At 44.4% G+C, this 18,206-nt stretch overlaps 14 non-coding genes across 14 annotated transcripts; 8 read left to right on the top strand and 6 right to left on the bottom strand.

Annotated features, from left to right (window-relative positions):
- Positions 1-799: 799 nt before the first annotated feature.
- Positions 800-870, top strand: trnag-gcc (transfer RNA glycine (anticodon GCC)). The gene has a single exon. It is a non-coding gene; the product is annotated as a tRNA-Gly (tRNA).
- An 806-nt stretch (positions 871-1,676) lies between these two features.
- trnad-guc (transfer RNA aspartic acid (anticodon GUC)) lies at positions 1,677-1,748 on the bottom strand. Its single transcript has one exon. It is a non-coding gene; the product is annotated as a tRNA-Asp (tRNA).
- A 1,253-nt stretch (positions 1,749-3,001) lies between these two features.
- On the top strand, positions 3,002-3,072 carry trnag-gcc (transfer RNA glycine (anticodon GCC)). The gene has a single exon. It is a non-coding gene; the product is annotated as a tRNA-Gly (tRNA).
- Positions 3,073-3,878: 806 nt separating this feature from the next.
- Positions 3,879-3,950, bottom strand: trnad-guc (transfer RNA aspartic acid (anticodon GUC)). Its single transcript has one exon. It is a non-coding gene; the product is annotated as a tRNA-Asp (tRNA).
- Positions 3,951-5,203: 1,253 nt separating this feature from the next.
- On the top strand, positions 5,204-5,274 carry trnag-gcc (transfer RNA glycine (anticodon GCC)). Its single transcript has one exon. It is a non-coding gene; the product is annotated as a tRNA-Gly (tRNA).
- Positions 5,275-7,405: 2,131 nt separating this feature from the next.
- On the top strand, positions 7,406-7,476 carry trnag-gcc (transfer RNA glycine (anticodon GCC)). Its single transcript has one exon. It is a non-coding gene; the product is annotated as a tRNA-Gly (tRNA).
- An 806-nt stretch (positions 7,477-8,282) lies between these two features.
- trnad-guc (transfer RNA aspartic acid (anticodon GUC)) lies at positions 8,283-8,354 on the bottom strand. Its single transcript has one exon. It is a non-coding gene; the product is annotated as a tRNA-Asp (tRNA).
- Positions 8,355-9,607: 1,253 nt separating this feature from the next.
- Positions 9,608-9,678, top strand: trnag-gcc (transfer RNA glycine (anticodon GCC)). Its single transcript has one exon. It is a non-coding gene; the product is annotated as a tRNA-Gly (tRNA).
- Positions 9,679-10,484: 806 nt separating this feature from the next.
- Positions 10,485-10,556, bottom strand: trnad-auc (transfer RNA aspartic acid (anticodon AUC)). Its single transcript has one exon. It is a non-coding gene; the product is annotated as a tRNA-Asp (tRNA).
- A 1,253-nt stretch (positions 10,557-11,809) lies between these two features.
- Positions 11,810-11,880, top strand: trnag-gcc (transfer RNA glycine (anticodon GCC)). Its single transcript has one exon. It is a non-coding gene; the product is annotated as a tRNA-Gly (tRNA).
- An 806-nt stretch (positions 11,881-12,686) lies between these two features.
- trnad-auc (transfer RNA aspartic acid (anticodon AUC)) lies at positions 12,687-12,758 on the bottom strand. Its single transcript has one exon. It is a non-coding gene; the product is annotated as a tRNA-Asp (tRNA).
- Positions 12,759-14,011: 1,253 nt separating this feature from the next.
- On the top strand, positions 14,012-14,082 carry trnag-gcc (transfer RNA glycine (anticodon GCC)). Its single transcript has one exon. It is a non-coding gene; the product is annotated as a tRNA-Gly (tRNA).
- An 806-nt stretch (positions 14,083-14,888) lies between these two features.
- Positions 14,889-14,960, bottom strand: trnad-guc (transfer RNA aspartic acid (anticodon GUC)). Its single transcript has one exon. It is a non-coding gene; the product is annotated as a tRNA-Asp (tRNA).
- Positions 14,961-16,211: 1,251 nt separating this feature from the next.
- Positions 16,212-16,282, top strand: trnag-gcc (transfer RNA glycine (anticodon GCC)). The gene has a single exon. It is a non-coding gene; the product is annotated as a tRNA-Gly (tRNA).
- Positions 16,283-18,206: the final 1,924 nt, after the last annotated feature.

Raw genomic sequence — 18,206 nt, forward strand, 5'->3', positions numbered from 1 at the left:
AGAGTTTCGACTCGGGGTGAGAGGAAACTGGTTTTCGACTGGTGTGGATTGATTCTTCTCACCCTTTGCAAAGTATCTCACACTTTGCAAAGTATGTGTTTGTTGTCTGTTTAAGGTTGTTTACAATGTACCAAATTATCAATCTAATCCCTCTGTGTGTGCTCTGAGTTTTCTTTGAGGTAATACAGGACAAATAAAAATTACCCAACGTTTTTGGTGCTGAAACCCGGGAAAGCAGATCCCTTCAGTGGGAGTTCGCCTTCGGAGAGCCGCATGGCGCCACTTCCTCATCAATGTCCGGGGGGCTGAGAATTGCCCCATCGGCCGGCTGTTTATCTCCGCAGACGAACTTCCATTAAAAGGCTCTCGAGCACAGACTCAGGGCGAGTCTGCCACTCAGGGAGAGAGTGAGTACCTAAATTAAATTGCACCCTTTAACTTTTTAATAACCAGTTGACAGTGTGGTTTTACGCTGGTGGTGATTTTGCCATCCACGCACGAAAGACGTTTCGGGCCTCGGTTAAGGGCTGGACTGATAGCCGCAGGACCTTGTCCTGGACTCCCATGCATGTTCCAAAAAGTGTTATTTGTACAACTTGTAATGTTTACAATGGGTAAACCTTCTTTGAAGGTCCTCAAGTTTGTCACCACAGAAATGCTGAGCAAATTAACAGGCAGAAAATGTAACAATCGTGATACCCAAAGGCTAGAAGTCCAGTACCGAAAAGAAAAAAAAAAAAGCATGCACGTGTTACCGTCCTGTGCACCAAGAGTACTGGCGTTGCCAATGCGCTTGTGTGCATTGGTGGTCCAGTGGTAGGATTCTCGCCTGCCACGCGGGAGGCCCGGGTTCGATTCCCGGCCAATGCAACCTCTGTTGGATAGAATTCCAAGGCCTGTCCAATGCATCGATCAAAGTTAGTAGTCATCTATATTCCAAGTCTCTCATGTGACAGGCAGTGATTCGCTCACCAATACGAATATCGACGTCTTACTCTTCATGCGCCTATTCCTCAACTGGCCTTTTGAAACATCTATGCCAACAGATGGCATTGCATGATGTGCAACAATTGTCGTCAGACAGCATTTATTGGTTACCCTTGGAGCTGTGGCAATGAGTAAAGATGGTTTGAACATCCTAAAGGTTTCCACCACAGAAATGCTGAGAAAAACGACATATTAGGAAGAAACCCTGTGTTCCAATGGCTGTCCTAAATGACAGCTAAAAAACATATCAAATGATCAATCACTGCAGTTCAACGAATAAGTGTAAATGAAGACACGGTGGTGCAGTTGATATGGAAAGCAAGCTAAAAAATGTTGATTTATGCATTCAGGTTCAACTTACAAAACGACTTACAGTTAAATTGAGTTCCAACAAGATGCCGTATCAAAATACAAAAAGCTTCCATTACAAACATGTAGAGACCTCAGGGGCAATGAGAAAAACAAGTAGAAATAACTATTGTGAAAAGAAAATGAAGGCTGCACATTTTACTGTGCCATGCGTGATACGTGCAGGCCATAAAGGTTAGCGTGTCCTGTTTGGTAGACCAGTGGTAGCATTCAACAGCTGCCACGCAAGAGACCTGGGGTTAAATACCAGCAGTTGAAGTGATGGTCAAGTGCAAAATTGGCCATTTTGTTCAATGCATCAAGCTAAAGTTAACTGCAGTCTCCCCGTCGGGGAATCGAACCCCGGTCTCCCGCGTGACAGGCGGGGATACTGTCCACTATACTAACGAGGAACTCACATTCTGTATTAGCGAACTACTCACCCGCTATATAAATGTCACTGGCTGGCTTTGCATGACTGGCAATGTGCATGGTCCAAAAAGTGTTATTTGTACAACTTGTGACTTTTATTGATAGGTAAATCTGATTGTCAAACAGAGTTACCTCACCCTAAATGTTTGCAGGAATTCCTTTCTGCCTGAGGGCTTCCTTTCTGCTTGAGGTACTTATTTACATTAAAATGTTTGCAGCAACTCCTTTATGCTTTAGGCACTTTTGTTCTATTATATGGAGGCCAAACCGGCCAGACCGGGAGTCTCTTCTGCAGGAACACCGTCTTGCCCTGGCCAAGAGACTCGTTGATCTATTATCTGAAGAATCCCTTTTGTCTTCTGTGGATTCCTGAGGCCAAGGGGGTTTTTGAGGAATTTATGGGTGTGTGTGTGTTCTTGCAAATAAATTCACTCCAGAGTTTCGACTCGGGGTGAGAGGAAACTGGTTTTCGACTGGTGTGGATTGATTCTTCTCACCCTTTGCAAAGTATCTCACACTTTGCAAAGTATGTGTTTGTTGTCTGTTTAAGGTTGTTTACAATGTACCAAATTATCAATCTAATCCCTCTGTGTGTGCTCTGAGTTTTCTTTGAGGTAATACAGGACAAATAAAAATTACCCAACGTTTTTGGTGCTGAAACCCGGGAAAGCAGATCCCTTCAGTGGGAGTTCGCCTTCGGAGAGCCGCATGGCGCCACTTCCTCATCAATGTCCGGGGGGCTGAGAATTGCCCCATCGGCCGGCTGTTTATCTCCGCAGACGAACTTCCATTAAAAGGCTCTCGAGCACAGACTCAGGGCGAGTCTGCCACTCAGGGAGAGAGTGAGTACCTAAATTAAATTGCACCCTTTAACTTTTTAATAACCAGTTGACAGTGTGGTTTTACGCTGGTGGTGATTTTGCCATCCACGCACGAAAGACGTTTCGGGCCTCGGTTAAGGGCTGGACTGATAGCCGCAGGACCTTGTCCTGGACTCCCATGCATGTTCCAAAAAGTGTTATTTGTACAACTTGTAATGTTTACAATGGGTAAACCTTCTTTGAAGGTCCTCAAGTTTGTCACCACAGAAATGCTGAGCAAATTAACAGGCAGAAAATGTAACAATCGTGATACCCAAAGGCTAGAAGTCCAGTACCGAAAAGAAAAAAAAAAAAGCATGCACGTGTTACCGTCCTGTGCACCAAGAGTACTGGCGTTGCCAATGCGCTTGTGTGCATTGGTGGTCCAGTGGTAGGATTCTCGCCTGCCATGCGGGAGGCCCGGGTTCGATTCCCGGCCAATGCAACCTCTGTTGGATAGAATTCCAAGGCCTGTCCAATTGATCGATCAGAGTTAGTAGTCATCTATATTCCAAGTCTCTCATGTGACAGGCAGTGATTCGCTCACCAATACGAATATCGACGTCTTACTCTTCATGCGCCTATTCCTCAACTGGCCTTTTGAAACATCTATGCCAACAGATGGCATTGCATGATGTGCAACAATTGTCGTCAGACAGCATTTATTGGTTACCCTTGGAGCTGTGGCAATGAGTAAAGATGGTTTGAACATCCTAAAGGTTTCCACCACAGAAATGCTGAGAAAAACGACATATTAGGAAGAAACCCTGTGTTCCAATGGCTGTCCTAAATGACAGCTAAAAAACATATCAAATGATCAATCACTGCAGTTCAACGAATAAGTGTAAATGAAGACACGGTGGTGCAGTTGATATGGAAAGCAAGCTAAAAAATGTTGATTTATGCATTCAGGTTCAACTTACAAAACGACTTACAGTTAAATTGAGTTCCAACAAGATGCCGTATCAAAATACAAAAAGCTTCCATTACAAACATGTAGAGACCTCAGGGGCAATGAGAAAAACAAGTAGAAGTAACTATTGTGAAAAGAAAATGAAGGCTGCACATTTTACTGTGCCATGCGTGATACGTGCAGGCCATAAAGGTTAGCGTGTCCTGTTTGGTAGACCAGTGGTAGCATTCAACAGCTGCCACGCAAGAGACCTGGGGTTAAATACCAGCAGTTGAAGTGATGGTCAAGTGCAAAATTGGCCATTTTGTTCAATGCATCAAGCTAAAGTTAACTGCAGTCTCCCCGTCGGGGAATCGAACCCCGGTCTCCCGCGTGACAGGCGGGGATACTGTCCACTATACTAACGAGGAACTCACATTCTGTATTAGCGAACTACTCACCCGCTATATAAATGTCATTGGCTGGCTTTGCATGATTGGCAATGTGCATGGTCCAAAAAGTGTTATTTGTACAACTTGTGACTTTTATTGATAGGTAAATCTGATTGTCAAACAGAGTTACCTCACCCTAAATGTTTGCAGGAATTCCTTTCTGCCTGAGGGCTTCCTTTCTGCTTGAGGTACTTATTTACATTAAAATGTTTGCAGCAACTCCTTTATGCTTTAGGCACTTTTGTTCTATTATATGGAGGCCAAACCGGCCAGACCGGGAGTCTCTTCTGCAGGAACACCGTCTTGCCCTGGCCAAGAGACTCGTTGATCTATTATCTGAAGAATCCCTTTTGTCTTCTGTGGATTCCTGAGGCCAAGGGGGTTTTTGAGGAATTTATGGGTGTGTGTGTGTTCTTGCAAATAAATTCACTCCAGAGTTTCGACTCGGGGTGAGAGGAAACTGGTTTTCGACTGGTGTGGATTGATTCTTCTCACCCTTTGCAAAGTATCTCACACTTTGCAAAGTATGTGTTCGTTGTCTGTTTAAGGTTGTTTACAATGTACCAAATTATCAATCTAATCCCTCTGTGTGTGCTCTGAGTTTTCTTTGAGGTAATACAGGACAAATAAAAATTACCCAACGTTTTTGGTGCTGAAACCCGGGAAAGCAGATCCCTTCAGTGGGAGTTCGCCTTCGGAGAGCCGCATGGCGCCACTTCCTCATCAATGTCCGGGGGGCTGAGAATTGCCCCATCGGCCGGCTGTTTATCTCCGCAGACGAACTTCCATTAAAAGGCTCTCGAGCACAGACTCAGGGCGAGTCTGCCACTCAGGGAGAGAGTGAGTACCTAAATTAAATTGCACCCTTTAACTTTTTAATAACCAGTTGACAGTGTGGTTTTACGCTGGTGGTGATTTTGCCATCCACGCACGAAAGACGTTTCGGGCCTCGGTTAAGGGCTGGACTGATAGCCGCAGGACCTTGTCCTGGACTCCCATGCATGTTCCAAAAAGTGTTATTTGTACAACTTGTAATGTTTACAATGGGTAAACCTTCTTTGAAGGTCCTCAAGTTTGTCACCACAGAAATGCTGAGCAAATTAACAGGCAGAAAATGTAACAATCGTGATACCCAAAGGCTAGAAGTCCAGTACCGAAAAGAAAAAAAAAAAAGCATGCACGTGTTACCGTCCTGTGCACCAAGAGTACTGGCGTTGCCAATGCGCTTGTGTGCATTGGTGGTCCAGTGGTAGGATTCTCGCCTGCCACGCGGGAGGCCCGGGTTCGATTCCCGGCCAATGCAACCTCTGTTGGATAGAATTCCAAGGCCTGTCCAATGCATCGATCAAAGTTAGTAGTCATCTATATTCCAAGTCTCTCATGTGACAGGCAGTGATTCGCTCACCAATACGAATATCGACGTCTTACTCTTCATGCGCCTATTCCTCAACTGGCCTTTTGAAACATCTATGCCAACAGATGGCATTGCATGATGTGCAACAATTGTCGTCAGACAGCATTTATTGGTTACCCTTGGAGCTGTGGCAATGAGTAAAGATGGTTTGAACATCCTAAAGGTTTCCACCACAGAAATGCTGAGAAAAACGACATATTAGGAAGAAACCCTGTGTTCCAATGGCTGTCCTAAATGACAGCTAAAAAACATATCAAATGATCAATCACTGCAGTTCAACGAATAAGTGTAAATGAAGACACGGTGGTGCAGTTGATATGGAAAGCAAGCTAAAAAATGTTGATTTATGCATTCAGGTTCAACTTACAAAACGACTTACAGTTAAATTGAGTTCCAACAAGATGCCGTATCAAAATACAAAAAGCTTCCATTACAAACATGTAGAGACCTCAGGGGCAATGAGAAAAACAAGTAGAAATAACTATTGTGAAAAGAAAATGAAGGCTGCACATTTTACTGTGCCATGCGTGATACGTGCAGGCCATAAAGGTTAGCGTGTCCTGTTTGGTAGACCAGTGGTAGCATTCAACAGCTGCCACGCAAGAGACCTGGGGTTAAATACCAGCAGTTGAAGTGATGGTCAAGTGCAAAATTGGCCATTTTGTTCAATGCATCAAGCTAAAGTTAACTGCAGTCTCCCCGTCGGGGAATCGAACCCTGGTCTCCCGCGTGATAGGCGGGGATACTGTCCATTATACTAACGAGGAACTCACATTCTGTATTAGCGAACTACTCACCCGCTATATAAATGTCACTGGCTGGCTTTGCATGACTGGCAATGTGCATGGTCCAAAAAGTGTTATTTGTACAACTTGTGACTTTTATTGATAGGTAAATCTGATTGTCAAACAGAGTTACCTCACCCTAAATGTTTGCAGGAATTCCTTTCTGCCTGAGGGCTTCCTTTCTGCTTGAGGTACTTATTTACATTAAAATGTTTGCAGCAACTCCTTTATGCTTTAGGCACTTTTGTTCTATTATATGGAGGCCAAACCGGCCAGACCGGGAGTCTCTTCTGCAGGAACACCGTCTTGCCCTGGCCAAGAGACTCGTTGATCTATTATCTGAAGAATCCCTTTTGTCTTCTGTGGATTCCTGAGGCCAAGGGGGTTTTTGAGGAATTTATGGGTGTGTGTGTGTTCTTGCAAATAAATTCACTCCAGAGTTTCGACTCGGGGTGAGAGGAAACTGGTTTTCGACTGGTGTGGATTGATTCTTCTCACCCTTTGCAAAGTATCTCACACTTTGCAAAGTATGTGTTTGTTGTCTGTTTAAGGTTGTTTACAATGTACCAAATTATCAATCTAATCCCTCTGTGTGTGCTCTGAGTTTTCTTTGAGGTAATACAGGACAAATAAAAATTACCCAACGTTTTTGGTGCTGAAACCCGGGAAAGCAGATCCCTTCAGTGGGAGTTCGCCTTCGGAGAGCCGCATGGCGCCACTTCCTCATCAATGTCCGGGGGGCTGAGAATTGCCCCATCGGCCGGCTGTTTATCTCCGCAGACGAACTTCCATTAAAAGGCTCTCGAGCACAGACTCAGGGCGAGTCTGCCACTCAGGGAGAGAGTGAGTACCTAAATTAAATTGCACCCTTTAACTTTTTAATAACCAGTTGACAGTGTGGTTTTACGCTGGTGGTGATTTTGCCATCCACGCACGAAAGACGTTTCGGGCCTCGGTTAAGGGCTGGACTGATAGCCGCAGGACCTTGTCCTGGACTCCCATGCATGTTCCAAAAAGTGTTATTTGTACAACTTGTAATGTTTACAATGGGTAAACCTTCTTTGAAGGTCCTCAAGTTTGTCACCACAGAAATGCTGAGCAAATTAACAGGCAGAAAATGTAACAATCGTGATACCCAAAGGCTAGAAGTCCAGTACCGAAAAGAAAAAAAAAAAAGCATGCACGTGTTACCGTCCTGTGCACCAAGAGTACTGGCGTTGCCAATGCGCTTGTGTGCATTGGTGGTCCAGTGGTAGGATTCTCGCCTGCCACGCGGGAGGCCCGGGTTCGATTCCCGGCCAATGCAACCTCTGTTGGATAGAATTCCAAGGCCTGTCCAATGCATCGATCAAAGTTAGTAGTCATCTATATTCCAAGTCTCTCATGTGACAGGCAGTGATTCGCTCACCAATACGAATATCGACGTCTTACTCTTCATGCGCCTATTCCTCAACTGGCCTTTTGAAACATCTATGCCAACAGATGGCATTGCATGATGTGCAACAATTGTCGTCAGACAGCATTTATTGGTTACCCTTGGAGCTGTGGCAATGAGTAAAGATGGTTTGAACATCCTAAAGGTTTCCACCACAGAAATGCTGAGAAAAACGACATATTAGGAAGAAACCCTGTGTTCCAATGGCTGTCCTAAATGACAGCTAAAAAACATATCAAATGATCAATCACTGCAGTTCAACGAATAAGTGTAAATGAAGACACGGTGGTGCAGTTGATATGGAAAGCAAGCTAAAAAATGTTGATTTATGCATTCAGGTTCAACTTACAAAACGACTTACAGTTAAATTGAGTTCCAACAAGATGCCGTATCAAAATACAAAAAGCTTCCATTACAAACATGTAGAGACCTCAGGGGCAATGAGAAAAACAAGTAGAAATAACTATTGTGAAAAGAAAATGAAGGCTGCACATTTTACTGTGCCATGCGTGATACGTGCAGGCCATAAAGGTTAGCGTGTCCTGTTTGGTAGACCAGTGGTAGCATTCAACAGCTGCCACGCAAGAGACCTGGGGTTAAATACCAGCAGTTGAAGTGATGGTCAAGTGCAAAATTGGCCATTTTGTTCAATGCATCAAGCTAAAGTTAACTGCAGTCTCCCCGTCGGGGAATCGAACCCCGGTCTCCCGCGTGACAGGCAGGGATACTGTCCACTATACTAACGAGGAACTCACATTCTGTATTAGCGAACTACTCACCCGCTATATAAATGTCATTGGCTGGCTTTGCATGATTGGCAATGTGCATGGTCCAAAAAGTGTTATTTGTACAACTTGTGACTTTTATTGATAGGTAAATCTGATTGTCAAACAGAGTTACCTCACCCTAAATGTTTGCAGGAATTCCTTTCTGCCTGAGGGCTTCCTTTCTGCTTGAGGTACTTATTTACATTAAAATGTTTGCAGCAACTCCTTTATGCTTTAGGCACTTTTGTTCTATTATATGGAGGCCAAACCGGCCAGACCGGGAGTCTCTTCTGCAGGAACACCGTCTTGCCCTGGCCAAGAGACTCGTTGATCTATTATCTGAAGAATCCCTTTTGTCTTCTGTGGATTCCTGAGGCCAAGGGGGTTTTTGAGGAATTTATGGGTGTGTGTGTGTTCTTGCAAATAAATTCACTCCAGAGTTTCGACTCGGGGTGAGAGGAAACTGGTTTTCGACTGGTGTGGATTGATTCTTCTCACCCTTTGCAAAGTATCTCACACTTTGCAAAGTATGTGTTTGTTGTCTGTTTAAGGTTGTTTACAATGTACCAAATTATCAATCTAATCCCTCTGTGTGTGCTCTGAGTTTTCTTTGAGGTAATACAGGACAAATAAAAATTACCCAACGTTTTTGGTGCTGAAACCCGGGAAAGCAGATCCCTTCAGTGGGAGTTCGCCTTCGGAGAGCCGCATGGCGCCACTTCCTCATCAATGTCCGGGGGGCTGAGAATTGCCCCATCGGCCGGCTGTTTATCTCCGCAGACGAACTTCCATTAAAAGGCTCTCGAGCACAGACTCAGGGCGAGTCTGCCACTCAGGGAGAGAGTGAGTACCTAAATTAAATTGCACCCTTTAACTTTTTAATAACCAGTTGACAGTGTGGTTTTACGCTGGTGGTGATTTTGCCATCCACGCACGAAAGACGTTTCGGGCCTCGGTTAAGGGCTGGACTGATAGCCGCAGGACCTTGTCCTGGACTCCCATGCATGTTCCAAAAAGTGTTATTTGTACAACTTGTAATGTTTACAATGGGTAAACCTTCTTTGAAGGTCCTCAAGTTTGTCACCACAGAAATGCTGAGCAAATTAACAGGCAGAAAATGTAACAATCGTGATACCCAAAGGCTAGAAGTCCAGTACCAAAAAGAAAAAAAAAAAAGCATGCACGTGTTACCGTCCTGTGCACCAAGAGTACTGGCGTTGCTAATGCGCTTGTGTGCATTGGTGGTCCAGTGGTAGGATTCTCGCCTGCCACGCGGGAGGCCCGGGTTCGATTCCCGGCCAATGCAACCTCTGTTGGATAGAATTCCAAGGCCTGTCCAATGCATCGATCAAAGTTAGAAGTCATCTATACTCCAAGTCTCTCATGTGACAGGCAGTGATTCGCTAACCAATACGAATATCGACGTCTTACTCTTCATGCGCCTATTCCTCAACTGGCCTTTTGAAACATCTATGCCAACAGATGGCATTGCATGATGTGCAACAATTGTCGTCAGACAGCATTTATTGGTTACCCTTGGAGCTGTGGCAATGAGTAAAGATGGTTTGAACATCCTAAAGGTTTCCACCACAGAAATGCTGAGAAAATCGACATATTAGGAAGAAACCCTGTGTTCCAATGGCTGTCCTAAATGACAGCTAAAAAACATATCAAATGATCAATCACTGCAGTTCAACGAATAAGTGTAAATGAAGACACGGTGGTGCAGTTGATATGGAAAGCAAGCTAAAAAATGTTGATTTATGCATTCAGGTTCAACTTACAAAACGACTTACAGTTAAATTGAGTTCCAACAAGATGCCGTATCAAAATACAAAAAGCTTCCATTACAAACATGTAGAGACCTCAGGGGCAATGAGAAAAACAAGTAGAAATAACTATTGTGAAAAGAAAATGAAGGCTGCACATTTTACTGTGCCATGCGTGATACGTGCAGGCCATAAAGGTTAGCGTGTCCTGTTTGGTAGACCAGTGGTAGCATTCAACAGCTGCCACGCAAGAGACCTGGGGTTAAATACCAGCAGTTGAAGTGATGGTCAAGTGCAAAATTGGCCATTTTGTTCAATGCATCAAGCTAAAGTTAACTGCAGTCTCCCCGTCGGGGAATCGAACCCCGGTCTCCCGCGTGATAGGCGGGGATACTGTCCACTATACTAACGAGGAACTCACATTCTCTATTAGCGAACTACTCACCCGCTATATAAATGTCACTGGCTGGCTTTGCATGACTGGCAATGTGCATGGTCCAAAAAGTGTTATTTGTACAACTTGTGACTTTTATTGATAGGTAAATCTGATTGTCAAACAGAGTTACCTCACCCTAAATGTTTGCAGGAATTCCTTTCTGCCTGAGGGCTTCCTTTCTGCTTGAGGTACTTATTTACATTAAAATGTTTGCAGCAACTCCTTTATGCTTTAGGCACTTTTGTTCTATTATATGGAGGCCAAACCGGCCAGACCGGGAGTCTCTTCTGCAGGAACACCGTCTTGCCCTGGCCAAGAGACTCGTTGATCTATTATCTGAAGAATCCCTTTTGTCTTCTGTGGATTCCTGAGGCCAAGGGGGTTTTTGAGGAATTTATGGGTGTGTGTGTGTTCTTGCAAATAAATTCACTCCAGAGTTTCGACTCGGGGTGAGAGGAAACTGGTTTTCGACTGGTGTGGATTGATTCTTCTCACCCTTTGCAAAGTATCTCACACTTTGCAAAGTATGTGTTTGTTGTCTGTTTAAGGTTGTTTACAATGTACCAAATTATCAATCTAATCCCTCTGTGTGTGCTCTGAGTTTTCTTTGAGGTAATACAGGACAAATAAAAATTACCCAACGTTTTTGGTGCTGAAACCCGGGAAAGCAGATCCCTTCAGTGGGAGTTCGCCTTCGGAGAGCCGCATGGCGCCACTTCCTCATCAATGTCCGGGGGGCTGAGAATTGCCCCATCGGCCGGCTGTTTATCTCCGCAGACGAACTTCCATTAAAAGGCTCTCGAGCACAGACTCAGGGCGAGTCTGCCACTCAGGGAGAGAGTGAGTACCTAAATTAAATTGCACCCTTTAACTTTTTAATAGCCAGTTGACAGTGTGGTTTTACGCTGGTGGTGATTTTGCCATCCACGCACGAAAGACGTTTCGGGCCTCGGTTAAGGGCTGGACTGATAGCCGCAGGACCTTGTCCTGGACTCCCATGCATGTTCCAAAAAGTGTTATTTGTACAACTTGTAATGTTTACAATGGGTAAACCTTCTTTGAAGGTCCTCAAGTTTGTCACCACAGAAATGCTGAGCAAATTAACAGGCAGAAAATGTAACAATCGTGATACCCAAAGGCTAGAAGTCCAGTACCAAAAAGAAAAAAAAAAAAGCATGCACGTGTTACCGTCCTGTGCACCAAGAGTACTGGCGTTGCTAATGCGCTTGTGTGCATTGGTGGTCCAGTGGTAGGATTCTCGCCTGCCACGCGGGAGGCCCGGGTTCGATTCCCGGCCAATGCAACCTCTGTTGGATAGAATTCCAAGGCCTGTCCAATGCATCGATCAAAGTTAGAAGTCATCTATACTCCAAGTCTCTCATGTGACAGGCAGTGATTCGCTAACCAATACGAATATCGACGTCTTACTCTTCATGCGCCTATTCCTCAACTGGCCTTTTGAAACATCTATGCCAACAGATGGCATTGCATGATGTGCAACAATTGTCGTCAGACAGCATTTATTGGTTACCCTTGGAGCTGTGGCAATGAGTAAAGATGGTTTGAACATCCTAAAGGTTTCCACCACAGAAATGCTGAGAAAATCGACATATTAGGAAGAAACCCTGTGTTCCAATGGCTGTCCTAAATGACAGCTAAAAAACATATCAAATGATCAATCACTGCAGTTCAACGAATAAGTGTAAATGAAGACACGGTGGTGCAGTTGATATGGAAAGCAAGCTAAAAAATGTTGATTTATGCATTCAGGTTCAACTTACAAAACGACTTACAGTTAAATTGAGTTCCAACAAGATGCCGTATCAAAATACAAAAAGCTTCCATTACAAACATGTAGAGACCTCAGGGGCAATGAGAAAAACAAGTAGAAATAACTATTGTGAAAAGAAAATGAAGGCTGCACATTTTACTGTGCCATGCGTGATACGTGCAGGCCATAAAGGTTAGCGTGTCCTGTTTGGTAGACCAGTGGTAGCATTCAACAGCTGCCACGCAAGAGACCTGGGGTTAAATACCAGCAGTTGAAGTGATGGTCAAGTGCAAAATTGGCCATTTTGTTCAATGCATCAAGCTAAAGTTAACTGCAGTCTCCCCGTCGGGGAATCGAACCCCGGTCTCCCGCGTGATAGGCGGGGATACTGTCCACTATACTAACGAGGAACTCACATTCTCTATTAGCGAACTACTCACCCGCTATATAAATGTCACTGGCTGGCTTTGCATGACTGGCAATGTGCATGGTCCAAAAAGTGTTATTTGTACAACTTGTGACTTTTATTGATAGGTAAATCTGATTGTCAAACAGAGTTACCTCACCCTAAATGTTTGCAGGAATTCCTTTCTGCCTGAGGGCTTCCTTTCTGCTTGAGGTACTTATTTACATTAAAATGTTTGCAGCAACTCCTTTATGCTTTAGGCACTTTTGTTCTATTATATGGAGGCCAAACCGGCCAGACCGGGAGTCTCTTCTGCAGGAACACCGTCTTGCCCTGGCCAAGAGACTCGTTGATCTATTATCTGAAGAATCCCTTTTGTCTTCTGTGGATTCCTGAGGCCAAGGGGGTTTTTGAGGAATTTATGGGTGTGTGTGTGTTCTTGCAAATAAATTCACTCCAGAGTTTCGACTCGGGGTGAGAGGAAACTGGTTTTCGACTGGTGTGGATTGATTCTTCTCACCCTTTGCAAAGTATCTCACACTTTGCAAAGTATGTGTTTGTTGTCTGTTTAAGGTTGTTTACAATGTACCAAATTATCAATCTAATCCCTCTGTGTGTGCTCTGAGTTTTCTTTGAGGTAATACAGGACAAATAAAAATTACCCAACGTTTTTGGTGCTGAAACCCGGGAAAGCAGATCCCTTCAGTGGGAGTTCGCCTTCGGAGAGCCGCATGGCGCCACTTCCTCATCAATGTCCGGGGGGCTGAGAATTGCCCCATCGGCCGGCTGTTTATCTCCGCAGACGAACTTCCATTAAAAGGCTCTCGAGCACAGACTCAGGGCGAGTCTGCCACTCAGGGAGAGAGTGAGTACCTAAATTAAATTGCACCCTTTAACTTTTTAATAGCCAGTTGACAGTGTGGTTTTACGCTGGTGGTGATTTTGCCATCCACGCACGAAAGACGTTTCGGGCCTCGGTTAAGGGCTGGACTGATAGCCGCAGGACCTTGTCCTGGACTCCCATGCATGTTCCAAAAAGTGTTATTTGTACAACTTGTAATGTTTACAATGGGTAAACCTTCTTTGAAGGTCCTCAAGTTTGTCACCACAGAAATGCTGAGCAAATTAACAGGCAGAAAATGTAACAATCGTGATACCCAAAGGCTAGAAGTCCAGTACCGAAAAGAAAAAAAAAAAAGCATGCTCGTGTTACCGTCCTGTGCACCAAGAGTACTGGCGTTGCTAATGCGCTTGTGTGCATTGGTGGTCCAGTGGTAGGATTCTCGCCTGCCACGCGAGAGGCCCGGGTTCGATTCCCGGCCAATGCAACCTCTGTTGGATAGAATTCCAAGGCCTGTCCAATGCATCGATCAAAGTTAGTAGTCATCTATATTCCAAGTCTCTCATGTGACAGGCAGTGATTCGCTCACCAATACGAATATCGACGTCTTACTCTTCATGCGCCTATTCCTCAACTGGCCTTTTGAAACATCTATGCCAACAGATGGCATTGCATGATGTGCAACAATTGTCGTCAGACAGCATTTATTGGTTACCCTTGGAGCTGTGGCAATGAGTAAAGATGGTTTGAACATCCTAAAGGTTTCCACCACAGAAATGCTGAGAAAAACGACATATTAGGAAGAAACCCTGTGTTCCAATGGCTGTCCTAAATGACAGCTAAAAAACATATCAAATGATCAATCACTGCAGTTCAACGAATAAGTGTAAATGAAGACACGGTGGTGCAGTTGATATGGAAAGCAAGCTAAAAAATGTTGATTTATGCATTCAGGTTCAACTTACAAAACGACTTACAGTTAAATTGAGTTCCAACAAGATGCCGTATCAAAATACAAAAAGCTTCCATTACAAACATGTAGAGACCTCAGGGGCAATGAGAAAAACAAGTAGAAATAACTATTGTGAAAAGAAAATGAAGGCTGCACATTTTACTGTGCCATGCGTGATACGTGCAGGCCATAAAGGTTAGCGTGTCCTGTTTGGTAGACCAGTGGTAGCATTCAACAGCTGCCACGCAAGAGACCTGGGGTTAAATACCAGCAGTTGAAGTGATGGTCAAGTGCAAAATTGGCCATTTTGTTCAATGCATCAAGCTAAAGTTAACTGCAGTCTCCCCGTCGGGGAATCGAACCCCGGTCTCCCGCGTGACAGGCGGGGATACTGTCCACTATACTAACGAGGAACTCACATTCTGTATTAGCGAACTACTCACCCGCTATATAAATGTCATTGGCTGGCTTTGCATGATTGGCAATGTGCATGGTCCAAAAAGTGTTATTTGTACAACTTGTGACTTTTATTGATAGGTAAATCTGATTGTCAAACAGAGTTACCTCACCCTAAATGTTTGCAGGAATTCCTTTCTGCCTGAGGGCTTCCTTTCTGCTTGAGGTACTTATTTACATTAAAATGTTTGCAGCAACTCCTTTATGCTTTAGGCACTTTTGTTCTATTATATGGAGGCCAAACCGGCCAGACCGGGAGTCTCTTCTGCAGGAACACCGTCTTGCCCTGGCCAAGAGACTCGTTGATCTATTATCTGAAGAATCCCTTTTGTCTTCTGTGGATTCCTGAGGCCAAGGGGGTTTTTGAGGAATTTATGGGTGTGTGTGTGTTCTTGCAAATAAATTCACTCCAGAGTTTCGACTCGGGGTGAGAGGAAACTGGTTTTCGACTGGTGTGGATTGATTCTTCTCACCCTTTGCAAAGTATCTCACACTTTGCAAAGTATGTGTTCGTTGTCTGTTTAAGGTTGTTTACAATGTACCAAATTATCAATCTAATCCCTCTGTGTGTGCTCTGAGTTTTCTTTGAGGTAATACAGGACAAATAAAAATTACCCAACGTTTTTGGTGCTGAAACCCGGGAAAGCAGATCCCTTCAGTGGGAGTTCGCCTTCGGAGAGCCGCATGGCGCCACTTCCTCATCAAAGTCCGGGGGGCTGAGAATTGCCCCATCGGCCGGCTGTTTATCTCCGCAGACGAACTTCCATTAACAGGCTCTCGCGCACAGACTCAGGGCGAGTCTGCCACTCAGGGAGAGAGTGAGTACCTAAATTAAATTGCACCCTTTAATTTTTTAATAACCAGTTGACAGTGTGGTTTTACGCTGGTGGTGATTTTGCCATCCACGCACGAAAGACGTTTCGGGCCCCGGTTAAGGGCTGGACTGATAGCCGCCGGACCTTGTCCTGGACTCCCATGCATGGTCCAAAAAGTGTAATTTGTACAACTTGTGATGTTTACAATGGGTAAACCTTCTTTGAAGGTCCTCATGTTTGTCACCACAGAAATGCTGAGCAAATTAACAGGCAGAAAATGTAACAATCGTGATACCCAAAGGCTAGAAGTCCAGTACCGAAAAGAAAAAAAAAAGCCTGCTCGTGTTACTGTCCTGTGCACCAAGAGTACTGGCGTTGCTAATGCGCTTGTGTGCATTGGTGGTCCAGTGGTAGGATTCTCGCCTGCCACGCGGGAGGCCCGGGTTCGATTCCCGGCCAATGCAACCTCTGTTGGATAGAATTCCAAGGCCTGTCCAATGCATCGATCAAAGTTAGTAGTCATCTATACTCCAAGTCTCTCATGTGACAGGCAGTGATTCGCTCACCAATACGAATATCGACGTCTTACTCTTCATGCGCCTATTCCTCAACTGGCCTTTTGAAACATCTATGCCAACAGATGGCATTGCATGATGTGCAACAATTGTCGTCAGACAGCATTTATTGGTTACCCTTGGAGCTGTGGCAATAAGTAAAGATGGTTTGAACATCCTAAAGGTTTCCACCACAGAAATGCTGAGAAAAACGACATATTAGGAAGAAACCCTGTGTTCCAATGGCTGTCCTAAATGACAGCTAAAAAACATATCAAATGATCAATCACTGCAGTTCAACGAATAAGTGTAAATGAAGACACGGTGGTGCAGTTGATATGGAAAGCAAGCTAAAAAATGTTGATTTATGCATTCAGGTTCAACTTACAAAACGACTTACAGTTAAATTGAGTTCCAACAAGATGCCGTATCAAAATACAAAAAGCTTCCATTACAAACATGTAGAGACCTCAGGGGCAATGAGAAAAACAAGTAGAAATAACTATTGTGAAAAGAAAATGAAGGCTGCACATTTTACTGTGCCATGCGTGATACGTGCAGGCCATAAAGGTTAGCGTGTCCTGTTTGGTAGACCAGTGGTAGCATTCAACAGCTGCCACGCAAGAGACCTGGGGTTAAATACCAGCAGTTGAAGTGATGGTCAAGTGCAAAATTGGCCATTTTGTTCAATGCATCAAGCTAAAGTTAACTGCAGTCTCCCCGTCGGGGAATCGAACCCTGGTCTCCCGCGTGATAGGCGGGGATACTGTCCATTATACTAACGAGGAACTCACATTCTGTATTAGCGAACTACTCACCCGCTATATAAATGTCACTGGCTGGCTTTGCATGACTGGCAATGTGCATGGTCCAAAAAGTGTTATTTGTACAACTTGTGACTTTTATTGATAGGTAAATCTGATTGTCAAACAGAGTTACCTCACCCTAAATGTTTGCAGGAATTCCTTTCTGCCTGAGGGCTTCCTTTCTGCTTGAGGTACTTATTTACATTAAAATGTTTGCAGCAACTCCTTTATGCTTTAGGCACTTTTGTTCTATTATATGGAGGCCAAACCGGCCAGACCGGGAGTCTCTTCTGCAGGAACACCGTCTTGCCCTGGCCAAGAGACTCGTTGATCTATTATCTGAAGAATCCCTTTTGTCTTCTGTGGATTCCTGAGGCCAAGGGGGTTTTTGAGGAATTTATGGGTGTGTGTGTGTTCTTGCAAATAAATTCACTCCAGAGTTTCGACTCGGGGTGAGAGGAAACTGGTTTTCGACTGGTGTGGATTGATTCTTCTCACCCTTTGCAAAGTATCTCACACTTTGCAAAGTATGTGTTTGTTGTCTGTTTAAGGTTGTTTACAATGTACCAAATTATCAATCTAATCCCTCTGTGTGTGCTCTGAGTTTTCTTTGAGGTAATACAGGACAAATAAAAATTACCCAACGTTTTTGGTGCTGAAACCCGGGAAAGCAGATCCCTTCAGTGGGAGTTCGCCTTCGGAGAGCCGCATGGCGCCACTTCCTCATCAATGTCCGGGGGGCTGAGAATTGCCCCATCGGCCGGCTGTTTATCTCCGCAGACGAACTTCCATTAAAAGGCTCTCGAGCACAGACTCAGGGCGAGTCTGCCACTCAGGGAGAGAGTGAGTACCTAAATTAAATTGCACCCTTTAACTTTTTAATAACCAGTTGACAGTGTGGTTTTACGCTGGTGGTGATTTTGCCATCCACGCACGAAAGACGTTTCGGGCCTCGGTTAAGGGCTGGACTGATAGCCGCAGGACCTTGTCCTGGACTCCCATGCATGTTCCAAAAAGTGTTATTTGTA

This window comes from Nothobranchius furzeri, chromosome 2 (genome assembly GCF_043380555.1).
Source record: "Nothobranchius furzeri strain GRZ-AD chromosome 2, NfurGRZ-RIMD1, whole genome shotgun sequence".
NCBI lineage: Eukaryota > Metazoa > Chordata > Actinopteri > Cyprinodontiformes > Nothobranchiidae > Nothobranchius > Nothobranchius furzeri.